The following is a 16828-nucleotide window of genomic DNA, read 5'->3' as shown; positions in this document are numbered from 1 at the left end:
TTCTAATCCTACAATTGCATCAGAATATCAGTGAACAATTTACATTAAAGATTTGAAAAAAAGGTAAATATTGAGTAGACTAAATTGGAGGAAAATTAGGTTTTGAAGAAAGGCTCGACCTGCATTTTAATGAAGACTGTATTTTAATTGTGATTCAATTATAAATCTACATAAACTTATGTGTAGATACTAATTTCAAATAATTATTGGTCTTTGGTATTGCTGAATGCTAATTATGCTAAATGTAGTGATTAATAGCCCATTAAATGTAAATGGCAATTTAAAGAGCTTAGAGAAAAATAATTGACAGAAATTTAACCGTACTTCTGACCACTTCAGAATGTATTTCATGAACATTGGAAATAATAAGGCAGTTTCTGAGGCAAAACATGCATAGAAATAAATTTACTGCCATGATTTAAATGTTTAAAATAACATTTAACAATTTTGCATAGATTAAGCCATTTCTCTCCAGAGACAAATAGGATGTTTGATATTTGCAAATTACAGTATATTCTCTGTTTTCAAGTTCTTGCTGCAATTCAGATAGGATTTTATCAACCTATGCATAACTAAAACTGATCTTGTGCTCTTCCAGTTTTGTGTTTCTTTCTATTTTCGCAAAAACAGTACGCGATAGCGCTACGATTGTTCGCCATCTTACTCACCATTCTCCTGTGCTACAAGGGCAACAAGTTTTGTTCCAATCGATGGTATATTTAAAAAGTTATTAAAGTTTAAATATCTTAAAAACCACATGCGCAGATTGGTCTCCTCCTGTCGGTTGCCGCCATGCAGATTGGTCTCCTCTCCTGTCAGTCGCCGGGATGATGACGCCCCTTCCTGCACCATCGCCGCACTGATTGGCCAGGTCCGCTGTCACTCGCAGGTGGTGCCCGCCTAGTCCGGCGAGGAGAATATAAAGTTGAAGGAGCAGAGTGAGCATCACTAACGCTCCGCCGGCTGAAGCTGCGTCTGCGGGCTCTTCCGTGGTGCCAAACGGGCGGGAGGCCGAGGCCACTTCATGGCCTCCGTGGTGCCCAGCCACGGGCACCATCGGCCGCTTCGTTTGACCCGCTTCGTCCGCCATCGGCGGCATCTACCCGCGAGGCCCTGTCCGGGGTTCGACGCATCGATCCAGGAGGCATCGAGACCGCGGAGGGGAGGCCTCACGACGATGGGGCTGAGGCGGCGGAGGGGCCTCACAGCGGCAGTGGGGCCTTGCTGAATTTCAAAATCCGCGGAGAAATCTATCTCTCGCTCTTTTTTCAGTTTTTTCCTCTCATGCCTGGTGGGGGAGGAAGGAGAATAGAGGGAGTGGTGGGGAGGAGTGGGGGAGGTAGGGAGTGTGGAATAGAGGGAGAGGAGGGCATTGGGACGGTGAGGAGGAATAGTGGGGGGGATAGGTGGAGGCGGAGGGTGGGGAGGTGGGGGGATAGAGGGATAGGAGTGACTGAGGGTAGGGGAAAGGTGAGGGATTGGGAGGGGAGGAGGGGGAGGGGGGGAAAGAGGGGGAGGTGGGGATTGATTGAGGGAGAGAGTGGGGTAGGGAGGGGAGGGGGGGAAAGTAGAGGGAGAGAGAGAGGGGGAGTGGGGGAATAGAGGGAGAGGAGGGGAGTGGTGGAGGTGAGGAGGGAGAGTGTGGGAGATAGGGGGAGGTGAGGAGTGGGGGATAGAGGAATAGGAGGGGAGGGGAGAGGAGTTATGGAGAGAGGGAGTGACTGAGGGTAGGGGAAAGGAGAGGGAGTGAGAGGTGAGGGAGGGATTGGGGAGTGGAGGAGAGATAGGAAAGAAGAGGAGGGGGAGGGAGTGCTGGAGGATGAGGGGAAATGAGCCCAGGCTGCTCAGTTGGGGGCTATGCGTGGGTGGTGGAATATTGCGTTGGGGGAACGGGTTGCGTTTGGGGGAAAGGGTGAGTGGTGCAATATTGCGTTGGGGGATCATACTGCATTTAGTCTAGTAAAATATTAAAATGTAACCTTTCTCTACTAGTGTCAAATGTCATTTGCAGAAGAGTTCCAAATTTCTACCACTCTCTGTATAGAGGTCTCTCCTGAAAGCCTAGCACTTATTTTAGACTGTACACCCAAGACTAACAATTCCAATCACTGGGCATCTTTTATCATAACACATCTAGTCGTGAATGGTATTGAACAATTAATGGGAGGAGGCGGTTCAAATAACTTGCTCATTTTCCACAATGACTGGGTCCAGCATGCGAGTGTGGAAGAAAATGCTGAAGCATTCACAATTCTATGTAACCAGAAATGCCAAATAGATGATTGATCTTGGCTTACTTTGAGATCTCCACTATCACAAAAGCAATTCTCGAGCCAATTTTAGTCATTTCACTTGATAGCACGAAACTGCTGGGTTCAATGGATATAGCAAAGGATTTGGCACTTCTTGACAAGTATCTGTGATACTGTTACCATACTGACATCTCCCTGATTATGTGGAACATTTTCCAGGCATGTCTTGTTCTAGAAAAAGCATGATAAATGCAGTCTGGTTAATTAACAGCCAATTAATTTTCTCTTGGTGGAAGCTGTTGTTGACAGTGCTGTCAAGCAGCACGGTAAAACTGATACCCTGTTGGGTTTTACCAGGACTATTTTGTTCCAGACCCTGCCAAAATTATCATAAGCCAAAGAGCTGTATGAAAAGGTGGGCTGAGAATGAAACCTCTTGATCTTAAAGCAGGATTTGACCAAGTGTGACCAAGTATGGCATCAAGGTATCCAAGTAAAACCATTGTTGTAAAGGACAATATGTCAAATATAAATTCTGATTATTCCAGATATTCAGGACATGCTTAATGAAACTGTTGCCAATGATTATTTAGTGAATGGTCAGTAAATAATCATTTGTATGTCTTTTTTTGAGCATACTAGATAATTTTCCATACAGGGCTGATGTTATTTTGTGATTGTATTGGAACAACTAGGCTAGATGCACGTCCAAATTCTTAGAGCTGGCTTTCATTATTATACCTGTAATGTTGAATGTTCGCATAGCTTTTGTTATATCCGATGCTCTCAGCTACAGTACTTCCTGATTAACAACAAAATGAATTAAGTTGTCAAATGACAGGCTACTGTGATGATAGGGATTTCAAGAGAGGTAGCGCCCACACACAGGCCCCATGATCTTCCAGGATGGAGATATTCTTGGAGTCTCTTTCTCCTCCTGGTTGTATAATTGTCTGCCTCCATTCATAACTAGATGTGACAGAACTGCAGAGGTTTGATCTAATAGTTCAGTCATTTGAAACAGAGTCCCATAAAGTCGATAAAATGAAAACATAACATAATTTTAAAGCAATCAAATGGTGAAATGCAAGTGGAAGACTTCATGATCAGCTGAGGCAGTTTAACTAAAGTAACCATTCCTCATCTTTAATTATTTTAATGGGAAGATCTATTTTGGTAATATTTAAAGTTCAAGTTCAAGTTCCATTTACTGTCACATGCGCCAATTGGTACAGTGAGATTTGAGTTACCATACAGCCATACAAATAAAAAGAACACAATACACGATAGAGTTTAACATAAACATCCCCCACAGCGGAATCAATGTTTCCCACTGTGAGGGAAGGCAATAAAGTTTAGTCATCTTCCTCTTTGTTCACCCGTAGTCGGGGCCTTTGAACCCTCCGCAGTCGCCGCTACGGACAGCCCAATGTACCGGCCCTTTCTAAATGCAAGCCCAAGTTATATCATAAAACCAAATAACTACATTACACTAGAAAGTTGACTTTTAAGAATATTAGCTGAATGTTATGTTTCCAACTCCTGAAATGGGCCTGAAAAACTGATCATCCATTAGCGTACACAGAACTCAACCCACTGAGTTGCTTTCATAGTTTGTTTTTGCTTCAGATTCCAGCATCTGCAGTCTATTGTATCTTTCAATTCAAAGCTAACGCCCGTGCTAATTCATTTCCAAAAGGTAAATATCAACTAAGATAATTGTAACTTCAATAAAATATGATGTTATGTTAAGAACAGTCAATTCTAAATCTGATAAAACCACAAGCATGTTTAGACATGCTAACACAGTTCAAATGCTAAAGAGTAAGTAAATATAATCTTCTCTGTTTTTAACATTCCTGGGCCTGGGGCTGAGGTTTGACTGAATAAATCATAAAATAATAACTAATTTTAAATGAAATTGATTTCCGCTCGGTTGTGTCTTTGCCTTAAATATAAATGTGTATAACATAGCAGTTGCTTAAAGTACATTGTTAACTTATGTAGTATTATCCAACTGTGCTGTTGTTCGAGTCATATTACACAAATCAATCTCTTTTTCACTTAATTATGTATTTCTACATACAAATTTGCCTGTTCATTATGTATAACTTTGGTGTCAATTCCACTCTGTTTCCAAAAAAATTCTAAAGGAATGTCTTGTTTATTCAAAACACAACGGAAATGGTGAATAATAAAATCTCACCCTTGACACTGTAAAACTACTCACTCAATGATAAGATGTCATATGGAAGAAGATTTCTCTGAGACAAACAAATCGGGATGTCAAAAATTGTCTCAATGAACTGAAACAAGTCCAGAAGCTATGTTTCCAGTCAGTGGACAAGTTCCCATTTAATGGATGATATGCAGATTTTAACGTAGGAAAGATGAGTTGTCATCAGTACTCCGAGAAAACAAAAAAATCTGTCAGCAAAATTTAATGGACGGTGTCCATTAACCATTCCAATCTTTATTACCTAGGCCATGAGTCATCCTGGAGCAAAATCTAAAAAAATTTATCCAAAATCTAATGTGATCATTTACAGCACAGGGCCAGAAGTTTTCCTGAAATATTTCAGGAGCTGATTAATTGAAGAAAGTCGCACCAACTTCCTCCATTTGAAATACATATCACATATCCACATGTGGCATCCTCAATAAGTTGCTAATATACGACGTTATGAACAAAAATAGTCAAACAGCATAATTACGTGAATATCAAGAAAAATTACAGATGCTAGAAAACTGCAGTAAAAACACAAAATGCTGGAAAGACTCAGTAGGTCACCCAATGTCTATGAAAAGTGAGACAATTAAAGCTTCATATAAAAGATCTTTCATTAGAATTACATTGTAAAACATTATTGCAACTTAAGATTGTTGCTTACTATTTCTGTTCATACCATTTCAAGCTGCTCTCTCCTGGGAGGGAAGGTTTTTGTCCAAATGTTAGCCAAACAATTTTTGAACGCATAAAAACTGGCAGCCTTTTTGAATATGCAGAGGTGAAGAAATAGAAGAGCCATATGATATAGTATTGAACCATCAAGAAGATCATACGTTTGCCAATTCCTGATCCACTGGCAGTAATATCTGCCATAATATTATAAAGGCATTATCCAGGAGTCTGGAATAATGATCTGGAGGCACCAAATCATATTAAGGTAACTAGTTCAAATTTAAAGGTTGAATAAAATGTTTTGCCCAACAGTGAAAATTGTACTGTAGTTACCATTTATTTATACTTTAGCTATATGTATACATTTTTATACTTTTGTTGTGATGGATCATATTTTAAAAGCGCAAAAACAGAAATCAAAATTCACTTGCTATAGTCTTTAGAATTTAAATTGTCACCAAACATTTTTTTTAAATCATGCTTTTTTGAGAATCACGTGTCAGCATTATAGTTAGCTGTAGATTATTTAATTCTATGCAGACCTGTGTTCTGACCTTGGATCTACTGATCAATGAATAGTAGTCTATTCTGCTGAGGGGTATGGTGGAATCATTTTGCAAACTTGAGTATGAAGAGATTTTAAAAAGGAGAATGTCCCAGTGTGGGACGAATCACTGATGGTGACAAGTCAGGGTATGGAAGTGAGATCGACCGATCGACCAAATGGTGCCAGCACAATAACCTGGCTCTCAACACCAGCAAAACCAAGGAACTGATTGTGGACTTTAGAAGGGGTAAGATAGGGACCCACAATCCCATTTATATCAACTGGACGATGGTGGAAAGGGTCAAGAACTTCAAATTCCTGGGCGTGCATATTTCCAAAGATCTTTCCTGGTCCCAACATACTGATGCAATTATAAAGAAAGCACATCAGCGCCTCTACTTTCTGAGAAGATTACGGAGAGTCGGTATGTCAAAGAGGACTCTCTCGAACTTCTACAGGTGCACAGTAGAAAGCATGCTGCCTGGTTGCATCGTGGCTTGGTTCGGCAACTTAAGCGTCCAGGAGTGGAAAAGAATGCAGAAAGTTGTGACCACTGCCGAGTCCATCATCGGCTCTGACTCCCCATCATCCGAGGGATCTATCACAGTCGCTGCCTTAAAAAGGCTACCAACATCATCAAGGACCCAAACCATCCTGGCCACACACTCATCTCTCCGCTGCCATCAGGTAGAAGGTACAGGAGCCTGAAATCTGTTACATCCAGGTTCAGAAACAGCTGCTTCCCCACAGCCATCAGGCTATTAAACTCATCATCAAATAAACTCTGAACTATAACAGTCTATTGCATTGTATCTGTATATTTATGTGTATAATATGTATATATATATATGCTATACAGACACACTGAACTGTTCTGTATTTATGCTTACAATACCTGTTGTGCTGCAGCAAGCACAAATTTCATTGTCCTATCTGGGACACATGACAATAAACTCTCTTGACTTGACTTTTATACAGTACCAGGTTCGTGTATTACAAAACATGTAATGTTAATATGTCAGTTTAAATGATTAACATGCAATCTTTCCGCTGACTGGTTAGCACGCAACAAAATCTTTTCACTCTACATGTGACAATAAACTAAATTAAACCGGAAACCCTGTTAGAAAATGATTATGAAAATATACGTCTTATGATCAATAAATAACTGCATTCCCTGACGGAGGTTGTCACTTTGTAAATTTTACTGCTGGGAACTAGTGTTTGCTGATTTTACTGCATTTGCCTGGTAAACAAGTATCTGAAGTAAGAGCTGAAGCAGATCAACAGTATAGCTGAACTGCTTATTACTTCTCTCTTCAATCAGTGTTTAATGGGCATGTCCCACTTAGGCGACTACAGGAGAAGGATTATATTTATTCCTCACTCAATATAACTGAAACATTATCTGGTCATTATCATATTGTGGTTTTTATGTGCCAATTAATTGCTACCTTAGTGGTCACACTTCTAAAGTATAATTGGCTGTAAAGCTTTCAAAGTTTTGAAATGGAATAAAAAAGTTAAAAATAAGAAAATGCAAATCTTTCAAAGCCATTGAGAATGGGTGGTGATTTATAATTTGTTTTAAGATTTATGGTAAATAGGAGATGTTCTGTTCCTGACAACGTGTGATGGAATAACACTTTTACACAATGTTAGGTACAAAAATGTTACTTGTTGATTATGTACAATGGTTTCCTTTCTATTTCTTCCAGAAGGTGAATCATTTCAGCACTCATTGTAAAGTGTTCTTTGTATTTTTATGTTGAAGGGCACATTTAAAAATATGAATCTGTGCTCTGTTCAGCAGCATGTGTATTGGATAGTGGACAAGGTTAAATGAGTGAATAATGGAATTACATTGTGTTTTTGTCATTACGGTTCCTCAAAGAGCTGACATGCTGATTATCACAATTTATGGTGAAAATATTTGAAGATAATAGAATATACAACATAGAACACTACGGCAAAGGTACGGCCCATCGCCTTACAATATTTGTGCCCAACGTGATTCCTAGCTGAATTGATCTCATCTGCCTACACGTAATCCATATTCCTCTATTTTCTACACATCCATGTGCCTATCTAAAAACCTCTTAAATGCCACTATTGCATCTGCCTCCACCACCACCATCAATGCATTCCAGGCCCCTACCATTCTCTGTGTAAAAATCAACTTGTCCCACACATCTAAATTAAAGGGGCGACTAGGACTGCACACAGTACTCCGAATGCGGCCTGACTAAAGTCCTATAGAACTACATCATGACTTCCTGACTCATATTCAATGCCCCTAAAAGGAAGGCAAGCATATCGCATGCCTTCTTTACCACCCCATCTACCTGTGCTGCCACCTTTAGTGAGTTATGAACTTGAACTCCAAGATCCCTCTGTACATCAATGCTATTAATGGTCTTACCATTAACTGTATACTTTTTCCTTTCATTCAGTTACCCAAAGTGCAACACCTCACACTTGCTCAGGTTAAACTTCATCTGTCATTTCTCTGCGCATTTCTGCAGCTGATTTATAACCTGCTGTATCTTCTAACAGCCTTCCTCACTGTCTGCAACTATTCCAATTTTGGTGTCGCCAGCAAACTTACTCACCAACCCATCTACCTTTACATCCAGGTCACATATTTATATATATACTAGACCCAGGGGGGTCCATTGTGTACCGTCCCCTCAATGCGCGGGGGGAGGGGGGGGGGGGGGGAGAGTGTGGGGGGGGGGGGAGAGGCAGGGGAAAGAAGGGGGGAGGAAGAGAAAGGCTGGGGAGAGGAGGGGAGGGAGAGAGAGGAGGGAGGGGAGAGAGAGGAGAGGGGGAGAGAGAAGAGGAGCGAGAGAGAGGAGGGGAGAGAAAGGGGAGAGGAGGGGGGTGGACGAGAGGCCGGGGGGAGAGAGAAATATATTTTTAAATTAAAAAAGCGTTGTCTTTGAAATTAAATGTTATCTTTAAGAATTAGCACAGTTAAGTGAGGCACCGGAAAGTCTTTAAAGAACAAAAAATGCAACGTTTTCGAAGTTAAACCAAAACAATGAAGTTCAATCGGACTCTTATCTTTAGAGATGTGGAAGTCAGCATTAAGCCTCGTTCATCAAAGTGATAAAATGACCGTTGAGAAAGTTCTGGAAAAGCAAGCCGGAAAGCTGTGAAAAGTGAAGCTCGGGACCTCAAAGGACCTCTCGGAAGCACTCGGGAGATGCAGTATAGAGCCCACTTGAGCGCTTTGAAGAACTCTCGTGGAACAGGGGACAGATAGATAGAATGCCATTTATTGTCACTATACATGTACAGTGAAACTGAAAGCTGCTCGTACTCAGTGCATACATACAATTTTACACAAAAAACAAGAAACAGAAAAACAAAACAGAAGGGAGATGGGGGGGGGGGGAATAGGTGCACAAATTCTACGGCGCTACATACATATATACATATATAAAGATGGAAGTCCGTGTTGGGCGGTGTAGTCAGTGCATGTGGGGATTTGAATTTATGGTAGATATAATTCTCGGGAAGCAGCTATTCCTGAGTCTGTTTGTCCTGGATTTGATGCACCTATAGCGCCTTCCAGAGGGCAGCAGGCCGCGCGCGAGAAGCAGAGCCATTGTGACGTCAACAGCGAGACCATCTCGTTTATTTTCCAAGTTATTTGACATTTTTGAACATTTTCATAAATAACTCGAGAAATAATGCATGAAATTTTCAGATAAGGCGATTTTTGACATCACGGCGTAAATCTCTATCGGAATATGTAAAAATGTCACCGTTAGCACATCATGTTTTCGAGGAGATGTGAAACGCACACGAACATCACACAAATAAATACATATCCAAGATCAGAGTATATATATATATATTACAAACAGCAGAGGTACCAGCACTGATCCGTGCGGAACTCCACTGGTCACAATCCTCCAGCCAGAATATTTACCTTCCACCACAACCCTCTGTCTTCTATGAATTAGCCAAATCAATATGACCAAGTCATCGTCAATCCTGTACATCTTTAATATTCTGGATCAGCCTACCATGAGGGACCTTATCAAAACCCATACTAAAATACATGTGTACAACATCCACCACCCTACCTTCATCAGTCTCCTTTGTCATCTCCTCAAAACACTCCATCAAGTTAGCGAGGCATGACCTGTCACCTACAAAGCCTTACTGGCAATCCCTAATTAGCCCATTCTCTATTATAAAATTATTTCCCTGGACTGCTCCTCCTTTTATGTGCTCTTTAAAACCCATCTATTTCAACTAAGCTTTTTTTTTAACTAAGTTCTGATACATTCATAAGTAGCTCTTGTTAATTTCTGTTTGATAATGTTCTTGTAAAACCGCTTAAGTTGTTTTATGATCTGAAATATACCATACTCATTCAAGTTGTTAATGTTGTTGCACTAGGGTTTGAAGGTTTGTTAAGGTTGCATAAGTGTTTATAGGTTGGTTGCTAGATGACTCCATTAAGAACAACTTGGTGCAGGAAGTGCTTTTTGTCTGGATTCCAGGCAAACCCTTCTACTTTCCCAGAGAATTTGCCACCTGGCAATCTTTGCCCAAGCCATTCATGTCCTCCAGTTTGTCTGCCATTTTTATTGCTTCTTGAATATCTAATCAAAAGCTTATCTTGGCTTATCCTCCTATTTTCCTTGAGAAATTCACAGTTTAGAGTTAAGAACTTATTCTGTTTAAGTGTATGCGTGCCCATGGCAAGTGCTTTCAATCGGGCTGATGTACGATATCGTTTTTTTCTTTACAGTGCTGAGTGTTTGCCTACTTGATGAAAAGTGAAGAGAAACATCTGACTGAGAGAAAAATAAGCAAAAACAAAAGGCGAAAGAAAACGTTGCATATGAATGAATGTACCATACAAAAAAAAGGTAGGAATGATACACAAATTAAAGGAAAGAAAAAGAATAGACAACCGACAGGGATAGGAAAGATACACAAACGAAAGGGAGGAGAATAAAGTAAAGGAGGGGCAAGAATGATGTTCCAAAACATAACTTTTTTGAGGGGATCTTTTTCTTCCTTTGCTGCTTCCAGCTTAATCATCTCCTCAGTAATGGTGGATCCATTTGGTGCTGCGACATTCCTTTCATTGTTTGAGACATTGAGTTTACTTGTAGTCTGCTCTTGACTTCTCCCATAACACAGTCCAATAATAGCAGCACTGTCAAAATTAATGACCTCAATTACATTTTGCAGCCGAGCCACCTTGTCTGCCCCAATTCCTCCAAAGGTTTCACATTACTGTTGCATTACCAATCTGCTTCCTGTGCCCTCAACTAACCACAACTGAATTAATGCATTCCTCTTAGTTTGCTGGTTGTGTCTTTGCTGACCATGCATTATTTAATTAAACAACTAAAATTGGTTTAAACACTTTAAAATTTATAGCAAACAAATAATATTTGTTGTGCTTGTACAACACATAAGTTGTGTTTGTGTATTAGTTATGAAGTCATGAACCTAAGAAATAGAATGTTCGTTAATTTGTAATAATTCCAAATGTATATAGATAGAGACAAATAAATGAGTTTGTGAAGATAAATTCTGTACAAAGGACTCTGTTGTAGGCACTTGCCATTGCAAATCTTGGGACAAAGTGTTAATTCACAAGAATAATTATTCAAAGAAAACGGTTTAGCAGTCTGAGAGAAATTGTCAGTCATTTTTCTTGGAGAATTTAATATTGAAATAGGCCAAATCAATTAGTTAAAAATATGACATCTCTTTGCAGACTGCAGGGTCCAGTGTGAACAGTCTTTGTTAATTGCAATTCAGTTGCTCTTGGCTTCCATCACAGCAAACCACAACTGTACTTATTATTACACCATGGTTTGTAAGGAGTACTTTTTGATCTTTGTTGTCTTTGATGAATCATGAAAATACTTCCTTTTTCCTCTTTGTTGATTTTTGGACTGTACAGTTGAAATGAGTCACTGCAGACAATTATAGATATGATCATTTAATCATCTGTTAAGCGAGGTTTCATTAATGCTGAGTCAATTATTATTCAAAATGCAGAACACATAAACTGAAGGCTTGATTAAACGTACATTTATTCCATCATGTAAGTATAGAGATGTAGTCTTGAATTAAGGTATGTGTTTGTGACCCAATGTAAAACAGTTTCCATGTTTATCTCAGAATTGGCAACCTGATATAAGGTCATCAACCTGTAACTGTCCATTTTTCTCTATCCAGAGATCCAATCTATTTTATTTCATATTTCCAACAATGACTGTAGTGCATCTCACAATTTTAGCATTATATGTTTTTCTTTCTCTAACTTTAATCATCTACCTCTGTTTACACCATCTCTTGACAGATCCACAATGATTAACAAGAATTCATCAACCTTTGTCGATATCCACAGTATTTGTGCCATCTGCACTCCATTGGTTTCCATCCTATCACAGAAATTCCTTGTTCTCTTGACTCTTCTTCTCTTATCTTGACAAATTATATACATAAATACTTGTATATGAGCGATATAGGTACGGTTGCAATTAGAATATGCATATGCCCCTCATTCCTATTCTACAATTTATTAAGGGCCTGGTCGATTTGTTTGTACTTCAATTTTGCATTCCTGTCCATGATGGTAACTTTTCATACGCTTGCTTATCAAGAATCTGTCTACCTCTCCCTTAAAAATATTCCAGGACTCTTCTTCCACGATACTTTGAGGAAGCGAAGATCGAAGGTACACAAAATTGCTGGAGAAACTCAGCGGGTGCAGCAGAATCTATGTAGCGAAGAAAATAGGCGACGTTTCGGGCCAAAACCCCTCTTCCACTTTCATCAGTCTGACGAAGGGTTTTGGCCCGAAACGTCGCCTATTTTCTTTGCTCCATAGATGCTGCTGCACCCGCTGAGTTTCTCCAGCAATTTTGTGTACCTTCTACCTTCTCAACATTCACTGGTCAGGATCCCTCAGGTTCATAAATATTTCAATCAAGTCTCCTCTCACTCAGCAGATGTAACCTTAACCTGCCCAACCTAACTTTCCCTAATAAGACAAGCAGGGTTTTAGTCTAGTAAACCTTCTCTGAACTTTTGAAGCATTTCAATTTTTCTTAAGAGAGAAAACAATACCGTAACATGCTGGGGTTTTTTTCCACTTTCACAGTTCTGATGACAGGGTACCAACACAAATCTTTAACTGTTTCTCTCTGTTTCTCTCACCATTCTCTCACCTACTGAATAATGCAGTTTTCCGTTTTATTTCAAATTTCCAGCATCTGTAGTGTTGTTTATCAACTAGCCCCTCAGTTCCTGTTGTATTGTTCTGTTGGGCTATTGTCATTGCCTTCTCGGCTGAACGTAGGACTTCACCAAACCAGTGCTGTTATCACATGTCTAGGGACATTTTTGGAGGTAGAAAACAATATGCAAACGGAAAATACAAAAATCGTTATGATGGCCAAATTTTCTGATTTACGCCTACTCACTTGAGGTAGATACAGGTCGCACCAGCTAATGACTCTGAGTCCAGCCTTGCTCCCTTCTGGAGCCTCAACGGAGTCTAGAGGGGAGGAATGTAACGCAACCCTGAGCCAGGTGTTGCTTCCTACAGGCACCTGGCTGGCTCCCTTTTCGAGCCTCAACGGAGGTGTCTGTACGGGCCGCACCTGTCAGCTCTCCGCGACCAGTCGCCTGCTCCCTTGGAGCTCCAAAACTGAGTTGTCTGTACGGGCTGTGCCCGTCAGTTTCTCCGTGACCAGCTGCCTGCTCCCTCTCGGAGCCTCAATGGTGGTAGCTGCACCGGTTGTGCCGTCAGCCTATTGACTCCAGCCGCCTGCTCCTTTCCGGAGCCTCCACGGTGGTAACTGTAGCAATGTTACAAAATGTTGAGATTTAAAAAATCAAGTCTGCAATTTATCCCATCAGATAAAGCATAACAATAAGTTTAATTTGACACCTAATTCACTTTCATATCTCAAGTAATAAAAAAATTATGGCCATTTTCATACTCGGAAATTAGCATCTAGTTCCCTATTGATTTTCTATGGACATAACAAAAAAGCTGTGATCGTGGACAGTCAAAAGCACATAACCTTCTTAAAAATTAAGAGAACTGAATGAAATTTTCAGTTATCATAGATTGAACCATTCTGAAACAAATATAAAATAATCTAACTTGGATAACCTGAAATTAAAGCATATAATTAGTTAGTTACCCAATTGTAGCTAATTTCAAACTTCAATTTACTAGATCTAAACATCTATCCATTTCTTAATAAATGATTAACATTTTTAAATAGCCCAAGTGTCCAAATAATATTCACAATAAAACATGATTTTTAAATCTCATTTACATCAATTTATAGGCCAAATGGAAGGCATTTAGTGTTCAATTGCTGTAAATTGAAGTCAATTTCAATCGGCTTTCTAGTGGGTTCATGTGGAACGCGCTGGTTTAGAACGTTCACATTGCGCTAGATTTATGCCCTCAAATGCCCAGAAAAATACTGCGGGATATAAAGAGCCCAAAATGAGCTACTCGCTATAGAAAACTTTAATAACAGGGTTATATACATGCCCCATTTAATGTAAAAATAAGGTACATGCCTTTAATTGTTTGCTTTATAAAACCCTGGGGCTGCGAGAGGTTGCGAGTTCAGACAGTGATTTTTAAATTACTCTAACTATTTTACAAGGCCATAAAAACTAATAATACCTTTTGCGACGGGGTCTTTCAGCGATTTTCCGTTAATGATTTACTAGGCTGAACATTTTCGATTGCAACAGCCTAGTAAAAATCGCGTTTTAAACCCGCCCCCTCTAAACAGCGCCAAAATCACACACAAGGGGTGGGGCAGATGCTCAGCCACGATTCAGGTAGGTTTTGTAACATACCTACTATGTATGCTTAATTCACCGTTCAAATTTTAAAGTGGCACTAATTACAAATAATTTTTTATGTTTTTGAATTTTACAGAAAGATTATTAAAGTTTAAAAGATAACATATGTTAATTAAATTACTCGGTCAGGGCCTTAAACAATGTAGGCAGCGGATAGACTGAAGATCTGCCTTGGACACCAATGGCAAGGAACAATGGCTTACCAACTCCTTTTTCTCTACAAAAAAAAACATTGGATAATAGTAATATGAAATAAGAACAAACTGGAAATATTAATCAATTTAGGAACAGATATTATGTGGAATATCAAGTTGACATTGAGAATATTCTCTAACATTGATATTGGAGACAAAAGCATGCTGATGTATGCCTCCATCCTGCTGCAGTGAACAATCTAATTTCTACCAAGCTTTTAAATGTGAGGATATTACCAATGTAGTGAGCTTTGCTCACCAATTTTAAAGAGGATAATTCTGCATGAAATTTTGTTATAGCAAAGGAGGGTTATACCTGATGATTGTTGGGAATAAAGTTGATATAAAGGTTCAAATCTCTTCCCTGCATGGGAGACCTGACCTTATCCCTGTCGGGTCTCCGTTATCGTTGGGGCCTGGCACCGTGAAGCGGCCTCCAGCCGGAACGACCTGGGGGCTCCAATTGCAGAGCCTGCGGACTTACCTGCTGGCCGTCCTCGGAGTGTGGGGAGCTGTGGTGGCACGTGGCTGCGACCGGACTTTGGGGCTTCTGAGGCTCCAGCTGCAGGCCTGTGGACGGTGACATTGGGAGTTCCCGGGTCCCTGGTGGGAGACCGCTTTTCGGAGCTCCGATGGCGGCAGATTTTCCCGCCGAGTTGCAGGGCTGAAAACGACCCGGAGCGGGTCTGATATCACCCGGCGCGGCATTAACGGCCGCGGGACTTGTCATCGCCTGCCGGATCCGACATTAAGACCCGGAGCAGGGCCTTACATCTCCGGCGCGGCCTTAATGGCCGCGGGACCTACCGTTGGGTCCATTTTGTTTGTAATCCATATCAACGATTTGGATGAGAATTACAAGGCACAATTACTAAATTTGAAGATTACTTCAAAATAGCTGGAATTGTAGACAGTGAAGATGGTTATCAAGAATTACAGTGGGATCTTGATCTGCTGAGTAAGTGGGCAAGTAATGGCAAATGGAGTGTAATTGAAATAAATGTGAGTTTTAGGAAGTCAAAGCAGGGCAGATCCTTCACAGTGAATGGTAGAGCCTTGGGGACTGTTGAAGAGCAAAGGGATCTAGGAGTACCAGTACATAATTCACTGAAAATGGTGTTGTGGGTAGTTTAGTTTAGTTTATTGTAGTCATGTGTACCGAGGTACAGTGAAAAGGTTTTTGTTTGTGCTGTTCAGCCAGCGAAAAGTGTATACATGATTACAATCAAACCATCCACAGTGTACAGGTACAGGATAAAGGATATAACATTTAGTTCAAGATGAAGTCCAATAAAGTCTGATTAAAGATAGTTTGAAGGTCTCCAATGATAGTTGGGAGGTCAGGACCATACTGTAGCTGGTGAGAGGATGGTTCAGTTGCCTGAAAGAAACTGTCCCTGAATCTGGAGGTATGTTTTTACAAATCTCTGAACCTCTTGCCTGATGGGAGAGAGGGGAAGAGCTAGGGTGGTTAAGAAGGTGTTTGGTATGCTGGCCTTCATCAGTCGGAGTATTGAGTATAGCAGTTGGAATGTTATGGTACTGTTGTACAAAACGTTGACGAGGCCACACTTGTAGTATTGTGTACAGTTTTGGTCAGCTTGCTATAGGGAAGATGCAATCAAGCTGGAAAGACTGCAGAGAAGATGTACAAGGATGTTGTCAGGACTCAAGGCCCTTAGCTATAGGGAAAGATTGGGAAAGCTAGGATTTTATTCATTGGAGTGCAGGAGGCTGAGAGGTGATCTTATTGAGGTTTATAAAATCATGAGGGAATTAGATAGGATGAATGCAGTTTTTTCCCAGGGTAGGAAAATCAAGAACTACAGGGCATAGAAACATATAGAAACATAGAAAATAGGTGCAGGAGGAGGACATTCGGCCCTTCGAGTCAGCACCACCATTCATTGTGATTATGGCTGATCGTCCCCAAATAATAACCCGTGCCTGCCTTCTCCCCATATCCGTTGATTCCACTAGCCCCAAGAGCTCTTTCTAACTCTTAAATCCATCCAGTGATTTGGCCTCCACTGCCCTCCATGGCAGC

The 16828-nt window shown here is 40.4% G+C and overlaps 1 protein-coding gene across 3 annotated transcripts in view; it reads left to right on the top strand.

Moving 5' to 3' along the window:
• Positions 1–16828, top strand: part of tiam1a (TIAM Rac1 associated GEF 1a) — a 236524-nt gene that overhangs the window by 57221 nt on the left and 162475 nt on the right. For all 3 annotated transcript variants that reach the window (XM_055644487.1, XM_055644490.1, XM_055644488.1), the window contains one exon: positions 10473–10593. The gene's annotated coding sequence lies outside the window, so the exon portion shown is untranslated. The remainder of the gene's footprint in view (positions 1–10472; positions 10594–16828) is intronic.

This window comes from Leucoraja erinacea, chromosome 13 (genome assembly GCF_028641065.1).
Source record: "Leucoraja erinacea ecotype New England chromosome 13, Leri_hhj_1, whole genome shotgun sequence".
NCBI classification, from domain to species: Eukaryota; Metazoa; Chordata; class Chondrichthyes; order Rajiformes; family Rajidae; genus Leucoraja; species Leucoraja erinaceus.
The sequence above is the reverse complement of the archived record's forward strand: the minus strand, read 5'-3'. Positions and strand labels throughout refer to the sequence as shown.